At 37.9% G+C, this 19,150-nt stretch overlaps 1 pseudogene; it reads right to left on the reverse strand.

The window, feature by feature from the left end:
- LOC138849864 (ubiquilin-1 pseudogene) overlaps positions 1-17,445 on the reverse strand; it is a 142,851-nt pseudogene extending 125,406 nt beyond the window's left edge.
- Between the last annotated feature and the right edge of the window lie 1,705 nt (positions 17,446-19,150).

Here is a 19,150-nt window from a genome sequence, read left to right on the forward strand (position 1 = left end):
TGGTTCATTCCTCAAATGATGACAATAGCTGGAGCTGGGCAGATCTGAAGCCAAGAGTCAGGAGCTTCTTGCTGGTCTCCCATATGGATGCAGGGGCCCAAGCACTTGGGTCATCCTCCACTGCTTTCCCAGGCCACAAGTAGAGAGCTGGGTGGGAAGAGTGGCAGCTGCAACATGCACCAGCATCCAAATGGGATGCCTGCACTTGGAAAATTTGGAAACTTAACACACCCTGCCACAGTGCTGCCCCACTGTATCTTTCATGAAATGTATTTTTTCTGTACATGGTTCTTAATATAAGATATAACATTAAATCACCAAAATGTGCATGACTTAAAAGATAATTAGTTGGCTGGGAGACTAATGCAGTAGTGCAAAATTGATGAGTTCTAATTTTGCCCTTTTAGGTTTGGGGTGTCCATGTGTACCTGGGTGGTGACTTGTACAGTCAACTCTAAGGGTCTGACTTCACAGGAAGTATTGCAGTAGATGTCACAGACAAACAGGGCAGGCTCACACAGGAACCAAATAACTAAAAGAGTGTCCCTGAAGTGATAAAAGGGCAGAGAAATAAAATGGAGGCACACTGACATTTAAAGGAATTATAGAGAAACGGAGCTTGCAGAAAATCCTAAATGTGAGTGTCTGTAACTGTGACACTATCAGTTATCACAGAAACAGAGAGAAGAGTTTTCTAGTACTTAGAGTGGAGAAGGTAGCATAAATATCTCCAGAAAAAGCACAAAGGTATAGATTACGTTGAAACAAAGACTAGAGAGTGATTTTTAACTTGGTGAAATAGAATAAATATAATTTCAATAAGTAACGTTGAAACATGCTACATATGAATGTGTTAAAAATAAGAGGGAAGTGAAACATGCAGAGACCAAAGCAAAGAAATGCTGTTATGATATTTGAAGACTTGGGAGCTTTTTAAATAATTATATAATAATCAATCAAAGGCTTTATAAAATATACTTAAATGCTAAAATAGTAACTCCATTGTTAGTCCTAAACCTCATTATTTATCATATGCTCAGCTCAATTCCTTGATTTCTTATCTATACATTAGATGGTTTACACCAAGAAAGTGGTTCAGCAGCTTTGGGTAATATGAATGGAATTATTGAGCTAAATATGTCATTGTTACTGTAAATAGATATCTTTGTGGTTACATGTCACTTGATATACTTTCAGGAATACAGGTGATGGTTGAGAGAAGTGCTGAAATGGTTCTGGGAAAAATGTGTTTTCAAAACCAAACTATTCCAGTTATGGATGGCAGAGATTATGTGTGGGGGAAATGAGGGATATTTTTATTGACTTAGTTTTATCTGAGATGCATCAAAACCTGCAATGTATCCATCAGCTCTTTCACATTTCCACCTGTAACTGGGGTGGTGTCGCTCCCCGTCTTCGTGGAGGAACGACACAGGACCCTGCGTTGTTCTTTCGTCTGCTCGGCCCTCCCCGGGTTTGCTGCTGGTTCTTCCCGGGTTGGCTACTATCCCTTCCACCTCCGTGGAAGGGCAGTTCCCCCTGGCCACATTCCCCACTTCCGCAGGGGAGCGGCACACCGCCAGCCGGTTCTCTCGGGGGCTGCACAGGTGTTCCCTCAGGTGTTCCCTCAGATGTTCCCCTTAGATGTTCCCCTTAGTTGTTCCTGGTGCATGCCGTCTCTCTCCTCCTTTATAGTCCTCCTCCACCAATCCCAACTCAGCTGCCCACACGCCGAGTACGCTGCTCTCCTCCAATCAGGAGCAAGTCCTACAGTTTATTGGCTGAACTGGAGGCAGCTGTGTAGAAGCTGTTTTCTTCTCTCCCAGCGCCATATTGTGGGAGAGCAGATGCATAGAACAAGTCTTAATTCCAGTAACTTAGTCTAGTCCGAGTTGCTCCCCACAGGGTGGAGTTTAAATTTTGGAGATCCTGTGGCCAATGTTGTTCCACAATAGGTTAAGCTAACACTTGTGAGACTAGCATCTCATATCAGCATGCTTCTTCAAGAACAGGCTACTCTGCTTTTGACACAGCATTGCAACTAATGTGCCTGGAAAGGTAGCAGATGGTGACTAAAGCTCTTGGGTCCCTGTTATGTATGTGGGAGACCAGGATGGAGCTTCTGGTTCCTGAATTCTGCCTGGGCCAGACCAGGTTATTGAGACTTCTTTGAGGTGTGATCAAGCAGATGGCTGAAGTGAGGAGCCAGGAGATTCTTCAGTCTCCCACGTGGTGACAGGAACCCAAACATCTGGGTCATATTCTGCTGCTTTTTCCAGATAATTATTAGGGAACTGGATCAGAAACAGAGTCGCCAGGACATGAACTGCCACCCATATGGGATGCTGGTGTCTCAGGTGGTAGCTTTGCCACTATGCCACAGTGCTGGCCCAGGAAAGGGCATTTGGAAGCAACCAGTGAGCTTGCAAAAATGTAACTGCCAGCTATGCTAAACATGTTTGTTCACATTCACCACTGAAATATTAAGCCTATCAGTATTAATCAATAGAAATGCTAAGCGTTGTATTTGAATATGTATTAGTAACACATAAGAAAGGCACTTAAAAATATAGCTTCTAGATTAATGATTGTGATCAAAATTTTAAGATATATACAATGAAATAAAAGAAATAATGAATGGCAGAATCATAATATTTTATATCTGTTGATTCCAAGAAAAAATTCACCCACACATTCAACTATTGGAGACGATCATTCATAACTCAGTTATGGCAATCCGTCACCTGTGGTCTTGGATGGATAATTACTTGAAAGAGATGGAGACTGTGCTGTTCCTAGAGCTTCAGCTTCACATATGTCCCCTCATTCTTCCTCATACAGTTTAATATGATTTATATAATTATCTCCTTATTTCTCACAATACTCCGAGCATGTGTTGATTCAATCCATGCCACCATACAGATAATCTGCAAATGTTTTTATTGCTGCAATGGTCAAGGCTTCACCAATTCAAGGAAAAGAGTCATTGTGACTTGGCTTACGTGAATGTTCATTTTCATCAGCTCTTTAGACAAACACATGGCAAATGGGTCCTCGGAATCTCCTGGGATTTTCTAAACAATGATTTGATCAGTTCAAAGTTAATCACACTCTCACAAAATAAAATTTGTGATTTTTTTTTTAAAAATCTTTGTAATGCTATACTAATACATTGCTTGTGAGAATAATCTCAGCCCCAGTCAATTACATAGTCATATAATAGAGTCCCGTTCAAAGCAGTAAGAAAATGAGCTAAGAATTGGTCCTGTCAACAACACATATTTCTTAGCATAAATACCAAAACATTAAGGAAATTGTTCTCCTAGAAAGTGTCAGTGGTGTGCTGAAGTTCCAAATACATACTGGGATGCTCACTGTGTTCCGTTTAATCTTACAGAGACTTTTCTCTGACTTCAATTAAGTATTATATATTCACTCTCAAGAACAAGCTCCAGGACTGGAGCTGCGGCACAGTGGGTTAATGCCCTGTCCTGAAACGGTGGCATCCATATGGGCTCCAGTTCAAGACCCGGATGCTCCACTTCTGATCCAGCTCTCTGCTATGGCCTGGGAAAGCAGCAGAAAATGACCCACATCTTTGGGCCCCTGCACTCTGCTAGGAGAACTGGAAGAAGCTCCTGGCTCCTGGCTTCAGATTGGCACAGCACTGGCATTATGGCCAACTGGGGAGTGAACCATGAGATGGAAGACCTCTTTCTCCCCCCGCCTGCTGTGTAACTCTGACTTTCAAAACAAATAAATAAATCTTAAAAAAAAAAAAAAAAAAAAAAAAAAAAAGAAAGAAAAAGCTCTTTGAAAGTAAGTTCTCATTTTGTTTATGGTTTGGAATTTTAAAAATTTTGATTCAGGAATACAAATTAAAAAAAAAAAAAAAAAAAAAGAAAGGCAGGCGCTGCAGATCACTAGGCTAATCTTCTGCCTGCAGCACTGGAACCCCGGGTTCTAGTCCCGGTCGGGGCACCGGATTCTGTCCCGGTTGCCCCTCTTCCAGGCCAGCTCTCTGCTGTGGATAGGGAGTGCAGTGGAAGATGGCCCAAGTGCTTGGGCCCTGCGCCTGCATGGGAGCCCAGGAGAAGCACCTGGCTCCTGGCTGTGGATCAGCTTAGCGTGCTGGCCATCGCGGCCATTTGGGGCATGAACCAACAGAAGGAAGACCTTTCTGTCTTTCTCTTTCTCTCTATCTCTGCCTCTTAAAAAAAAATACAAATTTTCTGACATTTCATTTATACAGATTTAAGAACATAGTACTACTTCCCACCTAGCCTCCCTCCTGCATTTTTCATTTCTGAAAATTACTATGGTGTCACAATGGGCATGGGGATGCAGTAAGATACCCGCTGGGGATGTAGTCTCTGGTTTGCTTTAGATCCAGCTTCTGACTAATGAGCCTGGAGGCAACAAATGATGCCCCAAAATATTTGCATTCCTGCTACCCACATGGGAGACCTGGATGGACGTCCTAGGTCCTGGCTTCACACTGATCCAAGTCAGGTATTATAGGCATTTGGTGACAGTGTCCATAGATAGAAAATGCTCGCTCGCTCGCTCGCTCTCTCCCTCCCTCCTGCCCTCCCTTCCTCCCTGCTTTCCTCTCTGTCTGTCACTCTTCCTTTCTGGTATCTCTTTGTAGTCTCTCACAAATTATAGATGCCAAGACTTCCAGAGCTCGATTTTTCTAGAATTTTTAAACACAGTAATATCCATGTGTTTTTATTATGAATGATTTGTGTCTGTTTCATTATTCAGAATATGGTTGAAAAAGAGAACTTGTCTCAGAACCACTTTATTCCTAAGCAAAACTGTATTTATAATCACAGGTCCTCTAAATACCCAATGTGTAAAAAGAAAATTAGTACATAATTTCAGCGATTTATATGAGACTTTATTCCATATAATAGTGGGAAAATTCCAATTCAAAATGAACTTTTCATGGAAAATCAGTGTGGATTTAACTGAGAGCGAAGTCCCTGTGAGGGAATTCATACCACAACTTTGAAATTCACCAGCAATAAATCACTGGAACTGGATGAGTGCTCTATAAAGAGACGTGGAGGAAATACGGTGTGAAATAGTGGAGATATTGACAAGAATATACTTTAAAAGCAATAAGCACTTGATACTGGAAAGTTTCCCGCACTCAAAAAGGAGTCTAAAAATCTCAGTGAAGTGGTTTGAAAAGTGGAGTAAATAATATAATAAACAGAAAATTCATAGAAATGAATAATTGTTTTAAGGCTTAAAAGTGAATTTTTTGTTGATTTCCCATGATTTAGAAATTCATATAGTGTTTCTCCTGTGACCCACATGACTTAAATCCATATATCTCCTAATTGGATGTTTTAAATTACTTTTACAATTGTTTGATTTGCATTATTCTACGACATGGCCAACCAAAGATTTTAATCAGCGTTAGAAAACCAGTGTTTACACAGCATCAGACAAAGCATAAATCATTTAAAACATTAAACTGTGATACACTTTACCCTGTGTTGTGTTAAATATATTTCTTTCATGCTTCTTGACTTTTGAAGGAATTACCACTTTTCCACTGTTATTAACATGTAAGGATCCTTTAATACATCAGAGGGATCTCTTACTGAGAACTATGTGCTAGCCACTTAAGTTTTTAAATTTTATTATAATCTAACAAAATATTTCCAAATATATCTAGTAAAGAAATGATTAACACTAGCAAACATCGTTCATTCAGATTTTGCTTTCCAAAATGTGTTTTAAGAGCTTTTGTTTTTCTTTTTTAATTTTTAATGAAATATTTAGACTTTATTTCTTGCTTCGCTGTGTGATTAAGGCATAGGAAAAGACAGCAAGGAATGGGTTCCAACTGATCTGGCCACTTCTCTTGTGGCACTTACATCACTGTTCCCTAGCAGTTTGTGTATTTTTTCTGATTTACCTGTAGAGATACTACTACCACCAGAGATATTATATGATAGTTCTATGTTGAGACAATGGCTATCAAACACCACATTTTAAAATCATTGAGCAGCTTCAAAAGAGTGGTGATTGTTCTTATTTAATATTTGAAAACCTGGGGCTCAGTGAAATTCCCTGAATTTATTTTTCAAAATCACAGGGTCAGTAAAAGAAAAAAAAAATAAAAAAAGACTTATGATTCCTCATTATGCTTCTTGTCCACAGAAATGAATCTGCATACTGCTCTACCTTGTGGTGCAAATTTCAAACTGGCAGACTGGGATAAAAATGGTCTAAAGTTATAAAACAATTATCATTCTTTTCCCCTTGTGAAGCTATGTTGATGTGCTTGGAGGCTGCACCTCTGTCTTTGCTTCATTATCATGATTGTCAAGGAAGTACACTGATGAACTCTAATGTGCAAAAAAAAAAAAAAAAAGATCAAAAATGTGACTCAATGTTAAAAAATATCTAGGATAAATTTAGTATATCAGAGCTGGAGCAGCATCAGATTCCCATATTGTGTCTGCATTTACCAGCTCCTAAAAGTGTGAAAAAGGCTTAGAAACTTCATAGATACCTCAATGCCCGTGATCCACCCACTTTAGGGTGTGATTTGAAAAGCAAATGGTGTGTTGATGGCATTAAAAAAGGTATAAAAGACATTTTAATGACAGTGTAATCAAAGATTATATACCAGCTGTCACAACCAAGGCAACCATAGTAATTGGGGGTGACCAGAAGGCTTTCCAAAATAAGCTTCTTTTAAAGATTCATTTAAAACTGTCACCAAGGGACTGTTGACATTTTAATTTTTTCCTTAGATTGGGAGTCATTTCACTTTTTCAATCTTTTCATTGCAGAACAGTATAGCTCAAATCATTATCAGTTTGCACTATAGTGAGATGCAGAAGCAAAGAAAAGGGAAAATATTTGTATATTGAATATTTTTATTAAATTGAAACCATTTTGAAGGCAAACATTAAAATAATTAATTAATATAACAGTTTGCATGAAATATTGCAGTACAGATTATATGTACATTTTCTTAATATTTACATAATTAATATTGTTAGTAGTATTCCTTGATATTCTAGAATAATAACTTACTGATCAAAAAGTAATTGCTAGCATTCATCTGATTGTAATGCTTAATTGGTAGTGATGTGTCCATGGGTCTGTCTAAACAGCTGTGTTGTAGCAGATATAACTATATATAATAAATGAAAGATAATCTGCTTTATCCATTTACACTTTGAATCTTTCCTAATGAGTCTCCTGTAATTGTACTACAATAATATTTGATTACATTAGGACTTTTTTTGTTATACAAAATATTTTTAAAATAGTTTGTATTTCTTTCTTAAACAGCGCAGTAACTTAAGCCAGACATGTGCCTACAAGACACATATTAGAGATGAAGAAACCTTTACTCAGAAAACTTGATTATTTCAGATTACATAATTAACAAGTAGATATCTGATACCTAATTTTGGCACATTCTCACTGGTACTTACTACTGTCATTTTGTTTCTATAAGCCATTTATTTTATGGGTAAACACTGATATCACATTGTGGCATTAATTTATATTTTCCTAGTGATTATTGAAATTGAGCTTGAGCATCTTTTCAGGTTTTAATGTCATTCTTATGTCTTAAGTCTATTTGAATATTCAGCTAATTCTAAAAATTGAATTACTGTCTTATCATTAAATTTCCTCTTAATTTCATTGTCTTACTTTGATTTTATTTGAAAGGCAGTAGGAGACACAGGGACCGAGATCGTTCACCTACAGGTTCACTCCTCAAATACCAGCAGCAGTCAGGGCTGAGGCAGCCTGAAATCAGGAACCTGGAAGTCCCAGTGGGTGACTGGACCCCAAATATTTCAGCCATCACTGTCTGCCTTCCAGGGCGTGTATTCACAGGGAGCTGGATTCTGTACTGGAAGCAGTGTAGCCGAAACAAGTCACTCCAGTATAGTGCCTGTCCCTATTGTTGCACTTTGTTCTTTACATGGCCTGCATGCAAGTGCTTTCTGGAGTATTTGTGCAGTTTATCTTTCCATTCTCTTTGTAGGAACTTTCAAAGTGCAGAAGTATTTAATTTTAATGAGACCCAGCCTTTCATTTATAGATTGTGCTTTTGGTATTGCCTCTAAGAGAACTCTGTGTAACCCTAGTTTATAAAGACTTCTCCTATGTTTTCTCTATGTCTTTATTTTTGTCATTTTACATTTTATTTACATTCATAATCCATTTTGATTATTTTATGCATAATATGTGAGAGTTGACATCGGTTTTTTTGTTTTTTTTTTTTTGTTTTGTTTTTTTTTGTTTTTTTTTTTTTTTGACAGGCAGAGTGGACAGTGAGAGAGAGAGACAGAGAGAAAGGTCTTCCTTTGCCGTTGGTTCACCCTCCAATGGCCGCCGCGGCCGGCGCACCGCGCTGATCCGATGGCAGGAGCCAGGAGCCAGGTGCTTTTCCTGGTCTCCCATGGGGTGCAGGGCCCAAGCACCTGGGCCATCCTCCACTGCACTCCCTGGCCACAGCAGAGAGCTGGCCTGGAAGAGGGGCAACCGGGACAGAATCCGGCGCCCCGACCGGGACTAGAACCCGGTGTGCCAGCGCCGCTAGGAGGAGGATTAGCCTAGTGAGCCGCGGCGCCGGCAACATCGGTTTTTTTTTTTTGGTATATAGTGTCCAAGTTTTCTAGCACTAATTGTTGGGTAGTGTACCCTTTTTTTATTAAATTGTCTTCATCAAAAACTAAATAGGTGTATTTCTGTGGATCCTTTTGTGCTCCATTATATTCCCTTAATCTAAGGTGTCAGTCTTCCACACTGTCCAGGCCACTGTTGTGGCTCAGCTGGTAAAGCCAGCACATACAATGCCAGCACCCCATATGGGCACCTGTTAGTGTACCAGCTGCTCCATTTCTGATCCAGCTCTCAACTAATGACCTGTGAAAAGTAGAAGATGGCCCAAGTGTTTGGAGCCCTGCCACCAATATGGGAGACTAATATGAAGCTCCAGGTTTCTGGTTCTGCTATGGCCCAATCCTGGCCATTGCAGCCATCTGAGGAGTGAACCAGTGGATGGATGGTCTCTTTCTGTAAACCTGATGTTTGAAATAAATAAATAATTCTTTAAAAGCATACTACCTCAATTACTATAATTTTATATTAATTGTTGGTACCAGGTACTGTGAATTATTCGATTTTGTTCTTTATAAAAATTCTCAATTATTCTAGCTTCTTTGCCTTTTCAAATAATTTTTTAAAATAGTTCATGGAGAAAAATTATTGCTTGGATTTTGACTGTGAAGATCATGTATTTTACCTTTGAGCTCTCTCATCTATGTTTTGTATTTTTTAATACTTAATACTTATTTTATTTATTTGAAAGGCAGAGTTAGAGAGAGAGAGAGAGAGAGAAAGAGAGAGAGAGAGAGATAAAGATCTTCCATCTACTGGTTCACTCCCCAAATGGTTGCAACTGCTGGAGCTGAGCCAGGCAGAAACCAGGAGCTTCATCCAGGTATCCCACATGGGTGCAGGGGCATAGGACTTGAGTAATCTGCTGCTGCTTTTCCAGGCCATTAGCAGGGCACTAGATTGGAAGCAGAGCAGCCAGGACTCAAACCAGTGCTCATATGGAATGCTGGCATGCTGGTGGAGGCTTAACTGTGCCATAACACCATCTCCTGTGTTTTGCATATTTGACTACAGACCCTGGAAATATTTTGACCAGATTTATGCCTAAGTGGTTTTGTCTTCCTTCTTTCATTTTATTTATTTATTTGATGAAATTTTACATTTTTGTCACAGTGACCCTCTTAAGGGAAAGCTGAGATCAACTTTTTCGCCTTACTGGGGGAGATAGAAGCTGACTTTAATAATAAAAGCACCTTGAGAAATATAAAATAAACAGAGCAGGAAGGTTGTATGAGTTAGTCTTAGAAGCACACAAATCTAGTAAGCTATTGTCTGAGTTAGGATTGCACTAAATAAATTAAATTATCTGTATTCAAACCACTGTTTTTTTAACCTCATTATAGAACTTTTCAAAAATACACAAAAATAGGGAGATTGGCATAATAAGCCCACATAAACCCAATATCCAACATAAAAATATACCATCTTTATATACTTATTTCATTTATTGTCTTCCCAATATATTTTGTTTATTAGTATATTTGTTTCTGAATTATTGTAAATCAAAAGCATCTACAGTCACAGGAAACTATTGGAACTAATCATATAACCTAAGAAATTAGATTTCAAATAGCACACATAATGTAAGTAGACATATGTGAAGATTTGTTTTATAAAGCATCACACTTTATATGCATATGTAAGCGGATCTACATGTAACAAAATATTAATAACACAGTTTTTATATAATCACTTTTATGTATTTAAGAACTTTTACTAATTTGAATACATTCTGTAAGTCAAAAAATAAATAAAATTCTTTAGAATCATATTAATTAATTGCCTATTTTTTATTTAAGTAAATCTTTGGCAAAGTATACAATTACTTGGTCAGTGCTTTAAAGTGGCTTACAATACAATTACTGCCATTCTCAAATCAGGTGAGGCAACATTCACAGGTTTATATATTTACAGGAAACAGAATGTTTGCCAGCTTATGACAGTTTTATTTCTTACTATGCTGCATATGCTCATTCCTGGCTTTGTTAATTAATCTGATGACAAAGACAATCTTTGATATCTAGCAAACCTGAAATTTGAAAGTGATGTATTACAGCATTTTTATGCTTTGATTTGGATTACAGTTCTCTCATAAACTTAAAAGTCTCTGAGTTTGGTGCATGTGCAATAAAAATGTACAAGATTTTGTTATCATGGTTTTCCTTAGTTCATCTGTACCAATGTATTAAATGAATGCATTCCAGTTGTCTTAGAGTTGATTGAAGTCCATGGACTAGAAACAAATGTTCCCCAGTAATCATGCATTCTAGGAAGAAATACCAAATCACTTGTGCAGATTTTATTGAGTGGTGAGAGAAAACTGTTCCTTTTCCATCACTTAAAATTATATGATGAGGTGATTGATAGAGGACGATCAGGAAGGAGAATTTCTTTTTTTTAAGATTTATTCATTTATTTGAAGCAGAGTTACAGAGGGACAGAGAGAATGAGAGAGAGAGAGAGGTCTTCCATCTGCTGGTTCACTTCCCAGATGGCTGCAATGGCCAGAGCTGCACTGATCCAAAGCCAGGAACCTGGAGCTTCCTTCGGCTCTCCCACATGGGCGCAGAGGCCCAAGGACTTGGGCCATCTCCTACTGTTTCCCCAAGCCATAGCAGAGAGCAGGATCAGAAGTAGAGCAGCCAGGACTCGAATTGGCATCCATATGGGACACTGGCATTGTAGGCAAAGTCTCCATCTTCCATGCCACAGCGCAGGCCCCAGGGAGAATTTCTTGCAGAAACTTACCTGAATGTGGTCTATTTTCTTCTGCCCCCTTCCTCTACCACAGAAAGTTATTTTTCGCTGGCCTGGCGGAAGACTGGCTGAGATGCACAAAATTCTAAGTGCCAATGACTCCCAATCAAACAGTAATACATGACAAGTCTGACCAGTGTCTGCTGCAGTTTGTGGGGACCAAATTTGTGTTTGACATTCCAGGAAAGAGCATGACTGAATATCCTGAAGGCAGGTAGGCAGAGAGTATTGCACCTGTTATAGTTTGAGGCACCCATGACAATGCACATGGACGGATGTTACCTGAGGACCAGAGTGGACCAGGTGGACACTGGAAAAGAAATTGGCATGTATATTTGGCTATTATAATGGATTTAATATATCCACCCCCTTCCCCAATTTATATCAAAATGTGAAATTACTTTCAAACAAGGAATACTGTCTTTGCTATAGTAATTATTTAGGTTACAATGAAATCATACTAGGTTAGAGTTCATACTGAAATTATACTGGATTATAGTTCATTGCAAATCCAATGGTTAACTTCTCATAAGAAAGGACATTAAAATACAGAAGGCCCTATGAACATGGAAGCAGAGATCATAGCTGTGTGCTACAAAGTGAGGAATGCCTGGGGCTTCCAGAGATTGGAAGAGGCAAGGGACATTAAGGATTTCTAGCAGCCAGGCGATGGTCTCTCCTTCAGAGCCTCCAGAGGAACCAACCTGCTGACACTTTGATTCAGACTTCTGACCTCCTGAATTGTGCGAAAACAGCAATCCCAAGAAACTAATACAGCGAGAGTATATTTTGGCATCTGAATCAGAACTTTTTTTTTGGAGTAAAGGCCACCTGATACCTTAAGCAGCTCTCAGAACCTCATCCCAGCTTGTGTCCCTGAAGATGTCTTTGCTCCACGACTACTTCAGCTGCATAGTCCTCTGCTTCTCCTTGAATTCACCAAACTTTTCTCATCCTCACTCCTAGCCACTTAGGGCTCCTTGGCCAAATGGACCTGTCCAGATAATTGATTGGCTCATTCTATCCCTTCTAGAAGCCTTCTGCAGAGTGAGATCTTGTTAAAAGGAACTTTTTAGGGGCCGGCACTGTGGTGTAGCAGATAAAGCTGCCGCCTGCAGTGCCAGCATCCCGTATGGGCGCCAGTTTGAGTCCTGGATGCTCCACTTCCGGTCCAGCTCTCTGTTATGGCCCAGATAAGCACTAGAAGGTGGCCCAAGTCCTTGGGCCCCTGCATCCGCATGGGAGACCCGGAAGAAGCTCCTTGCTCCTGGCTCCTGGCTTCAGATCAGCGCAGCTCTGGTTGTTGCGTCCACTTGGGGAGTGAACAAGTGGATGAAAGACCTCTCTCTCTTTATCTCTGTCTCTCCTTCTCTCTGTGTGTAACTCTGACTTTCAAATAAATAAAAATAAATCTTTTAAAAAAGTAACTTTTTAAACATCCTTTATTAAATAACAATAACATCAGGTGCCCTTCTATGTTGTATTCTCTTAAATCAATTACATTGCATTTATTGCTTTCAAAACCACTCAACATATTGTAATATTTGTTGGTCTACTTTTATCATAATCTGTCACACTTAAATTGAATGGAAGTTTTTTGAAAGGATGGACTAGCTTTATTTTATTGGAATTTTACATCTCCACAACCTAGACTGTTTCATATACCAGGGACACAATAAATGAGAATTAAATTATTTATCATGTTATACTTCTGATATGAATTCTGTTTAAATAAAATGCAGTTATACATGCCAACAAATTTGAGAAACTAGGCAGTATCTTTTTATTTGTTAAACATTTATTTTCTTGTTCATTGTTAAAGAATGTATTTTGTTTATTTGAAAGTCACAGTAACAGAGAAAGAGGGAGAGACAGGAAAAGTGTTCCTTCATCCACTATTCATTCCCAAATGACTGCACCTGCCAGAGCTGGACCAGGCCAAAGCCACGAGCCTGGAATTCCTTCCAGGTCTCAAATGTGGGTTACAAGGGCCCAAGTGCTACTGTAATAATAGAATGTAATAGAAATCAATAATAGAATGAATATTTACTTTTCATTGTGTACCAAACTTACATTCTTTGGTTTACATGCAAATATTGAGTGGAGTCCAATGTATAACTTACATAGTTTAATGGCTTATGCTAGAAAAGGGGGAGACAGCATGCAGGAAGAGGGTCTGCTGACTGGCTTCTCAAAGACAGCAGAAGATACACATTTACAGGGTGCGAATGGGGGTGTAGTGGTTCCTCCTTGGCACACAACACTTCAGTCTGCACCCACTCCTTACCATCAGCATATGACACTTGGGCTGGTGCCCCACTTGTGCAGCTACTATTATTATTTTCTTTCTATATTTTTTAGCACACAACACACTCAAAATGGTGGCACCTTTGGAACCCTCACCTTTGGAAGATAACATATACATTACATTGGGCTATTCTGGGCATGTCTGTAGGTTGGGGAGGTCCCTAGCAGGACAGTAGACAGTCTTTTACTATAGAATCTGGATACTCCTTGCTTCTGATTGATGAATAAGTGTTAGGTTTGAAGGGGCTTGGTTTAGTGAGCCCTGTTTCAATCCTGTGTCAACCTGAGTGCAATTTGGATGCACTAAAATGACATGCCCTATTAACAAGCAATATCAATTCTTCTAGAAAAAAATTTACTATGCTCACACAGCGACTTTTACAGAAACTTTTCTCATAATGTTGTTTACCACAATAAACAATATGTAATATCTAAGTGCCTCTGAATTGACTAAACAACCAATAATACATATAAGGGAATATAATATAGCTTTAAAAATGAATGATGGATAGCTACATACATTAATGGAAATCTGTCTCAAAATGTTGAGTTAATAAAAGATGAGGAAGAATAGATACATAGAGCACTACATTTCAGACTTAGTCACACAAGGAAAAATACCCATAAATTGAAAACTATTGTGACTTTAAAACAGAGGTTATCTCTTGGTGTAAGGGCAAATCAGCTAATAAAACAGATGGCTGCAATGGCCGGAGCTATGCCGATCCAAAGCCAGGAGCCAAGAGCTTCTTCCAGGACTCCCACGTAGGTGCACGGGCCCAAAGACTTGGACCATCTTCTAGTGATTTCCCAGGCCATAACAGAGAGCTGGATCGTAAGTGGAGGAGCACCCATATGAGATGCTGGCACTTCAGGCCAGGGTGTTAACCCACTGTGCCACAGTGCCGACCCCTAAAACATGACACTTTTAACACACTAAAAATTAATAATTAAAGAGCCTTTGCTTTACCAAAAAGTATTGAGGTGATGTCTGCTTATAAGTTTTAGATTTAAATGTTGGAAATGTAGGATATAGTAAAAGGTAGAAGTAGATTGGCAAAAGTTCAGAACAGTTGGAATACTAGCTTGGCGATATCAGGAATCAGTGAGGTGACTCAGAGAGAATTCTTGCATATTGATCTGAAGGGAATAAGCCCATTCAGCCATTCTGGAAAGCAGTCTGGAAGTTGTTAGTGAAATGCACTTCTGAGTACACTTTCCGGAAGATTCCATTATAGGTCCATTAGGATTGTAGGGCTGCTTGATAAAAGTCAGTACTCACAGTTAAATTCAAATGTTGAATAAACAAAAACAGAAATGCATTTTAGCATAATTACATTCATATATTGAATGCAATATAAATACATTAAGAAATTCTGTGTTGTTTATCTAAGATTCAAATTTAGTTGAGATCCTTGCATTTCATAATTTTCTAAATCCAGTGAACTTAAGGGTTTGTTTGCATTGTAGTTTGCAATGAGTTGAAACCACTGTAACTTTTATTCTCTGGGTCAGTGGTTCTCAAAGTGTGGCATTCCAAGTAGTAACAGTAGCAGCGTCTCTGGGGAAGTTCTGATAAATGCAAATACTTAGGCCTCATTCCAGATTTACTGAATCAGAAACTCTGGGTCTTGTGCTGGGATAATTTGTGTGTTTACTAGTCCTCTGATGCTCACTAAAGTTTGATAAACACTGCTCTATGTGAAGAGATAAGTATAATATTAATGTGTATATACCTGCATGTCTATTTACTGAATATGTGTATTTTTTACATTTAATGCTTCATTTTCACATAAATTTTATGTAATATAAAAATAAATATATAGTGGATCCAGTGAGGACAATTATCCTTTTTCTGCTTTACTTCTTTGTCCATGAATGGATAATTGGCGTCTTTTCTACTTCTTGTTTTTTGGCAACATCCTCAGCTATCATTTTATATGTCTTAGGTTATTTGAATGACCTCATAATCATGTTCCATTTATTCATTTGTGCTTTCACCAATATGTCCTTCAAATAGTAAACACAATAATCCCATTATTACTTTAAAATTTTTGCATCATTCGACTGCTTAAAATTCTTTCATGGAAGCAGGCCTTTGACCTAGGCATTGAGTTGTCAGTTAAGATGTTCTCATCCCATACTGGAGTGCCTGGGTTCGGTTTCCAGCTCTGGTTCCCTGTTCCAGCTTGCTGCCAACTCAGAACTCTGGGAGGCAGCATAAGAATTTTCCAGTGGCTAGGTCCCTGCCACTCACATGGGAGACCTGGATTTATTCCCCAGATTCTGGCTTCCGTCCAGTCCAGCCCAAGCCAATGTAGGCATGTGGGGATTGAACCACCACACGACAGCTCTTGGTTCCTGTACCTCACAAATTAAACAGAAGAATACTCTCCATGAAGAAGCTCTGGATAACTATGTGCTATATATTTGAAAACCGCTAAAAGGGAAGATTTCAATTTTCTTATCACACACAAAAAATGATTAAGTATGTGAGGTGACATATATGTAAATGAGCTTGATTTAATCATTCCAGATATGCACATGTTCCAACTATAACATTGTACCCCATTTGTATATAGAATTTTGAAAAATCATTTCATGGAGACAAGGCAATCAAAAATGAAAAATAGCTTATAGTATGAAAAGGTAATTCCATAGAAAGTCTTCACTAGACTCAAACAAATAGTATTAGCAATGATTTCTGTATTCATATAACAAAGAAAATAGTGAGTTGTTACAAACATACCTCCTACTCCTTGTGCCAGTTTTGACACAATAGCACTCTGCCCATCAGGGCCCCTTGCAGCAGTACTCAGAGTGTCGCCCATGGTGTTGGTGGCGCCACTTGAAGGTGATGAAATCTGGGAAGCTTGTGGAGCCTCTGAATTGGGTAATTTTGTAAGAAGGCTACTGCCTTCACCTGAGACTGTTTTTCTCACTAAGGAAGCAAATGGATTTACCACCAAACTGCTCGTATACAGTACTCAGCATCAGTTCTTGAATATCTGTCTACATGTGATATAAAGCTATACACCTATGGGGTACTTCCTAAGTTATTCAGCCATGATCCTGGTTTCTCATCATTTTCTGCATTGTTGCTGGATTCCTGGCAGTTTTGTCTCTGCATCTGGATTACTCAGCAAATGAGTAATTTCTAGATTTCTCTGTACCAATTGTTGCATTTGTGGATTGGCCATAATTAATTGCCTCCTCAGGTCAGGATCTGAAAGCATGCTCAGAAAGAAGGGATTTTTCCATGATCTAGATGGTCATTTCTGGGTTACACAAAAGTTGTCCTTGTATCTGATGCTGTAGTTCAGAGAAGCTGGTAATATTCAGACCTAAACTACTCAAACTTGCAATTCTTCAGATGCCACCTTAACCAAAAGTGTCGCTAACAACAGAACTAGAGGTGCAGTTAGTATTAGAAGCCAATTATGTGGTAGCACTGCTTCCAGTGGTGTCTGCTTGCTGAGTTGATCTTGAGTTGTGTTTTGAATTCTGATGGCAAGGTGAAGAGTAAATCCATCATGAATTCCACATTGCCTCAAAGCCTTGATCTTTTAACATTTTTCCAGCAAATACCAATGTAAGTTGGTCAGCAAGATATTTGAAACGTTTGGTTCTTTCTTTGAACTGCTGCAGGGAGCCGTTCTCTGACACAGCCAATTCCTCCTTCTGCTTTGGGATCTTCACAGAGAGCATATATGTATCTTAATCAGATGAACATGAGTTCATACTGATGTCTCCAACGTTAATCAGTTACTACTTGGATCATTCTAGTTGCCTTCCCTGCTTATGTCTCGATCTCCCACTCTTACAGTAAGAGAGCTTGTACAAACCACTTGCCATTCATGCACTTAATTGTTTTCAGCAAATACGTGAGTATATAGTGGTTTAAGAACTGTTAACCTGTATTTCTGAGAATCAACTTTAACATATCTGATTCAGTGCTTATATATGGTTCCTTTTGCTTTAGTCTAAAAGACTCCTCCCATTTCTGAAGTTACTTAAGTAGCACCTTTCCCCCACTCCATCTCAAGATTTTATCAGGAGTTACTTGGCTGAGTTCCCAAAATATTGTTACATCAAAATTAATCTCAATTTTCTGTAGTCACCTTAAATACACACAAGAATACATTCAAGGCATTCAAACTATTTGATTTTTATACAATTGTTATTATGATTAGGAACCATGAAGCTGAACAGATTGGCTTCTTAAAATCATAACTGAGGCTATAAACTTTAATTCAAGAGCAAATCCACAAATAAGTCACTTTAGCATCTTCATATTGATTAACATAGGAATATTTTCAGCCAATAACTTAAAAGCAATAAACTTTACATAAAGTCAGATGTTACTTTTTCATTAAAACCACACAGAGTACATGCACAATAATTCTTCTTTTAATGTCTGTTACAATATTTTATTGTAATGTAAATAATCATATATATACATATTAATAATACATTTTATTAGTTTTGTTATATTAGTAATATGTGTCAGAGATTTATGCTGCAGAATTATAGATGTATTAATAAATTGTATATTGATTATAAACTTTTATGTTTACCTAGCATAAGAATCAAGTAAATTTCATATAAAAGAAGTTCAGAAACACTGAATTATACACTTTATTGAGTCAAGTTACAAAAGTCCATAATTGACTCATTATTTAACTTTGAATCAGCTTTAAAATTTTGCCAAGCATCTAAATTTAAAAAGCAAGGATAATATATTTGATTTCATGGGCATTTTGAAGATTAATAAATAATGCATGCAAGCCTTTTTTCATTGTCTGCATTTAGGCACTAATTAAATAAAAAATGTCATTATTGAATCACAAAGTGCAGGAACAGATTTAAAATAGGATAATTTTATACTATGCTTCAAATTAAAAACTGAAATAATTCTGACTCAAAATATATATACATATTACTAATATGCATATTCCCTACTATGTAGTACATTCAACATATATAAATTGTAGAATATATGCTGAAGTAACACACATTAATCTTAAGATACTTAACAGGAAGAATTTTTGAAGATAAAGGATAGAATCTTTTAGTTGCTAATCCCAAACTTAAGCAGAATTTACTAACCTTTCTTTGAAAATCTAAATGGCACATTCTTTATTTCTTAGAAATTAGTACATTTCTAATATTCAAATAGGTAAATAAAACAAAAAAAGAAAAAATTGGTTTGGTGAAATTCTGACATCTTTATTAGATGCAATTAATGCATTTTTTTAAGATAAAACATTGTTCTCAAGATCCAAACCAAGTCAATGATAGATGCACAATAATTTTTAAAATATTTATGGCATGCATTTTTAATTTACTGTATGTATAAGAAAGCGATCTTATGCACCCTGAGAAAACTATAAATCAATCAGATTTTGAAACA

Source organism: Oryctolagus cuniculus, chromosome 5, assembly GCF_051225735.1.
Source record: "Oryctolagus cuniculus isolate XC-2025 breed Fujian yellow rabbit chromosome 5, ASM5122573v1, whole genome shotgun sequence".
In the NCBI taxonomy this organism is placed as follows: Eukaryota; Metazoa; Chordata; class Mammalia; order Lagomorpha; family Leporidae; genus Oryctolagus; species Oryctolagus cuniculus.